We start from the raw sequence: 6,580 nt of genomic DNA on the forward strand, positions 1-6,580 counted from the left end.
GCTAGTTCCAGGACAGGCTCCAAAACCACAGAGAAACCCTGTCTCGAAAAACCAAAAAAAAAAAAAAAAAAAAAAAAAAAAGAAATTGGACACCAAAGAACACATAACCTAATAAAAAAAATGGAGTACAGACCTAAACAGAGAACTCTCAACAGAGGAATCTAAAATTGCTGAAAGACACTTAAGAAAATGTTCAACATCCTTAGTCATCAGAGAAATGCAAATCAAAACAACTATGAGACTCCATCTTACACCTGAAAGAATGGCCAAGATCAAAATGTAGAGCTCAATAAATATCAATAAAAAAAATCCCCTCCCAAAAGAAAAGACTAGCATCATTGAGGCAAAATCTTCTGGGAAGTAGTTCCTGAGGGTCAGCAGTGCCCTGTAGAGGGGAGAGTCTGAAGCAGAATTAGTAAAATTAATAATGTATGAAAGTCTTCCTTATGCTACTGGTTTTGAGGGAACAAAGTGGTTGTTTCAGTTACTTTTTTTTTGAGACAGTGTCTCACTATTTAGCTCTGGCTGTCCCTCTGTAGACCAGGTTGGTCTCGAACTCACAGAGATCCACCTGCCTCCGCCTTCAGAGAGCTGGGATTAAAAGTGTGTGGCACCACCACCCAGCAGTGTTTGGATTTTTTTCCAAATGCTTTTTAAAAAATATATGTGTGTGCGTGTGCATAAAATTGACCTATGGTTTGGTTCTCTAGAGAGCCACTTGGTGTCCCTGAGGGCAAGGATGACGAGGACCTCTGCTCAGAGCTGTCCTAAGGCCATCAGCAAGTTTTTGATCTCCAGTTCCAGCTGCCCGGCCTGGACCGCATCAGCAGCTCCTGGACCCTCTGGCTCATCTGTTGCCGGTAGGACATCTGCAGCAGGTTTCTGTCTTTGGTGGAGGGCATTTGAAAACATCAAAGCCACTGGCGAGCCAGGACTTCTCCAGCCGCTGCTGCTCTGTGGCCCACTTTGGTGCCTTCTGTTCCAGCAGAGAGCAGGGTGTCTGGATATCATTGGTGGTCTTGGTTCCAAGGGCCCAGATGAAACTTGGACCATAGAATTGGAGAGAAGTTTCTTCTCTGGAGGCAGTGGCCGGGAGTCTAGCAGCTCAGAGCCGGGTCTAAGGGACGTCATGATGTGCTCTCTGTTCATTCTGCTGAGCCACTCGTGGGCTGTCAGGGAAGGTTGAACTGCTGCCGTAGGCAGGTAGATGTCCTCTTGGTAGGATTCTGACCTCCAGGGTACAATCAATGATGCTTTTGGTTGTGATCAGCTTGTAGAAGTGGAAGCTCTCACCAGAAGACATGTGGAGACCTTTCTTTGGCACAATACCTGGCTTCCTAAATTCTCTTTATATGGTTACTCCAGTTCTTTCTTTTTCTTTTCTTCCTTTTGTTTGTTTGACACAAGGTCCCACATAAGCCTGCCACGACCTCAAACTTGTTATATAGATGAGGATGACCTTGAACTCCTGATCCTCCTGCCTCCATCTGTCCATCTGTCAAATGCCTTGCATTCTTAGAGGCTGATCCCCTTCTGTGGGTTGTTGGAGCGGTACTCAGTCAATTAGCTCAGGTGAGGCTTGTTAGTGCTCACCCCAGGGTACCGGATGCTCCCGTCTCCCTTCCCCACAATGTACAGCCTGTGTCCAAGTCGCAGAAGGGAAACACACACCCCAGGAGCCATCCAGGTCCTCCTCTGTGAGGGGACACAGAAAGGTTGTCCTGGCCCCACAGGGCCATCTGCCGGTTGTTGCATCAGGATGTACCCAAGGGTAGCAGTTTCTCGAGGTTTCCCCAGGAGCAGCACTTTGTTGGTCTGGTGCCCCATGTAGCTGGCTTCCTGGAGGACAATCCCTAGTCCGGGGTCAACAATGTGAATCTTGTGGTCCTTACAGGTGGTAGCCAGCAGGCTGCTGTTAGTGTTGAAGGACACGGAGAGGATCACACCTTGGTGACAGGTGATTGTCTTTACGGGTCTTGCAACTACAGACTCCTTTGTGTCCAGGTTCCACACCATCACCTTGTAGTCATAGCCAGCGCTGAAGAGGATGCTGGCAGCAATGGGGAACCCAACAGTTCCTTCTTGTTCGCTAGGTTCCTTGCCAACGGCTGCTTGGGGATGTTCTAGATCTTAATCATGGCATCTTGGAAATAGAAGGTGATCTCAAAGTCATCAAAAGGATTCTATTTGCCGGGCGGTGGTGGCGTATGCCTTTAATCCCAGCACTCGGGAGGCAGAGGCAGGCGGATCTCTGTGAGTTCGAGGCCAGCCTGGTCTACAAGAGCTAGTTCCAGGACAGGCACCAAAGCTACAGAGAAACCCTGTCTCGAAAAACCAAAAAAAAAAAAAAAGGATTCTATTTGATGTGCAAGATGTTCCCTCTGTGCCCACAAACCTTGGGGTAGTGAGGGTTCAACTTTCCCATCTGGTGCAAGGGGGATGATGGGGAAGGTCCCTTGATGGTGCGCTTAGTGACTACAGCAACAAAATCGGGGTTCACAACACTGAAGTGGCCGGGCGGTGGTGGCGCACGCCTTTAATCCCAGCACTTGGGAGGCAGAGGCAGGTGGATCTCTGTGAGTTCGAGACCAGCCTGGTCTACAAGAGCTAGTTCCGGGACAGGCTCCAAAACCACAGAGAAACTCTGTCTCAAAAAACCAAAAAAAAAAAAAAACAAAAAAACAAAACAAAAAAAAAAACACACACAACACAGAAGTGGTTGTCATGAGTATTGTGTGTGATGGCCACCGAGTTGTAGCCGTTCTCTTTGCTGGCGAGCTTACTGTAGACATGTCCGTACTTGAAGCTGCAGTCCTGGCCGCACCAGGACATCTTGCTGGCAGCTGTGCAGGTGGCGGTGGTGGCGGCTCCAGCTCCCACTCCACGCTGCCTGCCAAGTCCCCGGTGTTTGGATTTTTTAAAAGTTTGTGGGACTTCTAAAGTGGTACTATGTTTGGCATTAGTATCAACATGATCTTGGTACAAGCAAGAAAAGAAACGTATGGGCTAACAGTGATGCTTTGTGTGTGAAGTTGACAAGGGGTAAATTGTGTTTTGTCAACTTGATTAAAAACTCAAATCACAGCCGGGCGGTGGTGGCGCACGCCTTTAATCCCAGCACTTGGGAGGCAGAGGCAGGCGGATCTCTGGGAGTTCGAGACCAGCCTGGTCTACAAGAGCTAGTTCCAGGACAGGAACCAAAACCACAGAGAAACCCTGTCTCGAAAAAAAAAAAAAAAAAAAACTCAAATCACCTGGGAAGAAATAACCTCCGTCCAAACAGCCTCTATCAGACTAGCCTGTGGGCCTGTGTGTGGAGCATTGTCTTGATTAAAGATTGGTGCCAGAGGGTCCAGCCCACTGTGATCATGTCACCCCTGGGCTGGTGGTCCTAGGGTGGGTGAACAAGTAAGCAAGTCAGGCAAGCCATGGGGGAGTAAGCAGAGTTCCTTCATGACTTCTGTTATCAGTTCCTGCCCTGAGCTCCTGCCCTGCTTTCTCTGTATGGGGGCCTGTGACTTGAGAGTTGTAAGATCCAGGATGCTTTGGCTTACGGTGTTTATCACGGCAGCAGGAAAGCACATAGGGCATCGTTACCGGAAAGATGTCTCTGGGTAATAATGATAAAACCCCCACTATGTGAAGACGCAGATAGTTCGAGCGTATCTGGTCACTGGCTAAGGCAAGCACCGAGGGCTTTCTGCTCTGAACTCCATTTCCTGCAGCTGGGGTTGTACACTCATTTCGTGGATGGCTAAGCCAGATGAGAGCTGAGATGTTAAGCCAGCTGATGCTCAGCCTTGCCCTGTTCAGCCTGGGGAGGGGTCAGATTCTCAGCTGGTGGACGAGCAATTTTGTCCCTGCCATCTTTTGGTTTAGGGTTCTCTGGGCCTCTATGTGGACAGTTGACACTGTTGATACTGAGGTTGAGAGGGCTGCTGACCTTGGGTCCTGACTTTCCTTGCCACCCTCTCTAGGCTCTTCGGCAAGGAAGGGCCTTGTGGGATTGGTGTGTCACGTGTCCACACTGACTCACTGGTCTACCCTCCTGTCCTCTCTGTGGCTGGTAGCAGTCCATCACTCTCCCAGCACAGGAAGCTGGAAGCTTGTCTACAGTCTTCTTTAGATGAAGGTGGGAGCTTTCACCTGCTGAAGGGCTGGCCTTGCTGGGTCTGGCCTTCAAGAGTGCTCTGCCACTCCTGTCCTCACACCGTTGGGGTAATCCTGCTGGCTATTGCGTGACGAGCCCCTAGAAAGCGGACAGCACCTACAGTGGTTCCCTCTGCTGTGGATTTACTGCCGTGGGCTATCCCTCTACTAGGGCTTGTAACGTTGGCTACCTCTGAATCCATTTCTACCTCAGTATTGAACTTGTATTCTTTGGAGGTACTTCCAATGGCTTCTGATTTTGAGACATGGTTTCACCATGTCATCTAGGCTGGCCTGAAATCTGCAGAGATCCACTTGCCTATGCCTTCCGAGTGCTAGGATTAAAGGCGGTGCTATTGTGTGTGGCCTCCATTTCTATGTCTTACATCAAACACAACCTTGACTGAGATAACCTCTTTGCTCCTGTCACGGGGCTACAGCACTAGGCCAGTGCTGCTTGTGGTGCTAGGCTCGGGGTTGGAGCTGGTCTTAAGTGGCAGCTACTGGGCGATGGTGCTACAGCAGCTGCAGGTCTTCCAGGGTTGTCATGGTCACCGTCTTCCAGGGTTGTCATGGTCACCAGGTCGGCAGCATTCCAGCTGACCCAGGCTCCTGTTACTGATCCAATGTTATCTTTCTGTCTTCAGAATTGTTTGTTTAGCTTCCCGTGTATGAGTGTACACCATGCGCATGCCAGATGCCCTTCGAGTCAGGAGAAGGTGTTGGATCCCTAGAACTGCAGTTACAGATGGTTGTGAGGGGCTATGTCGGTGCTGGGAACTGAAACTGGGTTCTCTGGAAGAGCAGTCAGTGCTCTGAACTACTGAGCCAACTACCCACTCCCCATCTTTTCTTTTTAAATTCATCCTTTCCAACTTTCTTTTCCTTCCTTTCTTCCCTCCCTCCTCCTTTCATTCCTATGTGCTATCTCAAACTGGGCTCACATGAGCCTCTTTCCTCAGCCTTTTGAGTGCTAGAGTCTAAACACATGACACACTGCTCATATTCCATGTGGTATATTTTAAAATTTTAAGACATTTATTATTGTACACATGGCCAGCTCAGCAACAGTGAAATGCAAAGCTGCCATCCTTTTCCTTCAGGATGCTGTGGCACCTAGGAGTTGCACTATGTCAGCAGCAAGCATCGTGACAAGGCAGTGCTGTGTGTGGGTGGGCTGGGAAAACACCCAGATTCAGATTCTGAAGCAGTTTCTCCTGACCTCACATCGAATTCCCACTGTGGAAAAGTGGAGCAATCACAGACTGAGCATCTTAAATGTGCACTGGCTGTAGGTCCCCGTGGCTGTGCTCCTGTCCATGGACATCTCCCTAGCCCAGACTGGTCAGGAGCTTTTGGTTGCCCCTCTAGTCTGGACACTTATGAGTACACCAATGCTCTTAAGTTTGCTTTTTGTTTCTGAAACAAGGTCTCATTATATAGCCCAGGCTGACCTGGAATTTATGATTCTTCTGTCTCAATCTCCTTATAACTGACCCCGTCTGGCTTCTGGGAGGTCTTGAGCTCCCTCCTGGCCCCATTCCTTCAAGAGCCTTAATCTTCATTGTTATCAGGGCGCCTCTTCTACTGGCAAGCTGGCCTTTGGAGGAACACATAGCTTCAGAGGCCTGGGCTGGCTTCCCACACATGCATTCTCTCTGGTAAATGGCCTGTGCTCTGAGGCCTACTGGACGTATCTGGCCGGTGAGTTGGGGCCCACCAAGCAGAGGGCTCCACCCCACAACAGCTGCACCTATGGGTGTCTGCTCCCTTTCCCCACCATCTGACAGTTACTTCTGCATCGTGGCTTTCCCATAGTGAAGATGGCGACTTCCTCAAAACATCCAGGGGCCAAGCCTGTTGGTACTGCTTGCTGGGGGTTCTGCCAAGGTGGCAAGTCCTGCATCACAGCAAGGGCTCTCCCTATCCCCAATCTAGCACTGATAGTCCTTTAGACTGGGTCCTACAGGCAATGCCCTGCAGTGCCTTAGCATGTTGTCCCTTTCTGTTTGACATGCACCAGTCCTTAGTTCATTTTCTGTCCCTATACAAAAAATACTTGTGGCTGAATAATTTAAATTTGAGAGGTTTATTATCTGGGCATAGTGGTGTCTTTAACTTCAGCACTCAGGAGGCTAAAGTACTCCGGAGGATCATTATGAGCTATCAAGAAGGCTTTTAGAGATTCATCTTAGTTGGCTCTTTTCCAGTGTTCATTGCTAGCCACCAGTCCCAGCTTTTTGTTCCCCCTTCCTTCGATTTCCTGGAGGCCTGGAATGTGTTCTCTTCCACATCTGTCTTGGTCTGACCACTTCTGCAGCATGCCAGTGGTTCACTAGCAGAGTGGGGCCCCCAACAGGAGAACTGATAGCTGTCAAATGTCCCTTGCTATTCCACCCCACAGGAGTTAAACACACTGGTGGTTTCCATA

The 6,580-nt window shown here is 49.3% G+C and overlaps 1 pseudogene; it reads right to left on the minus strand.

Moving 5' to 3' along the window:
- Positions 1-756: 756 nt before the first annotated feature.
- LOC130878614 (coronin-2A-like) lies at positions 757-2,832 on the minus strand (annotated as a pseudogene).
- Positions 2,833-6,580: the final 3,748 nt, after the last annotated feature.

Source organism: Chionomys nivalis, chromosome 7 (genome assembly GCF_950005125.1).
Source record: "Chionomys nivalis chromosome 7, mChiNiv1.1, whole genome shotgun sequence".
Taxonomy (NCBI): Eukaryota; Metazoa; Chordata; class Mammalia; order Rodentia; family Cricetidae; genus Chionomys; species Chionomys nivalis.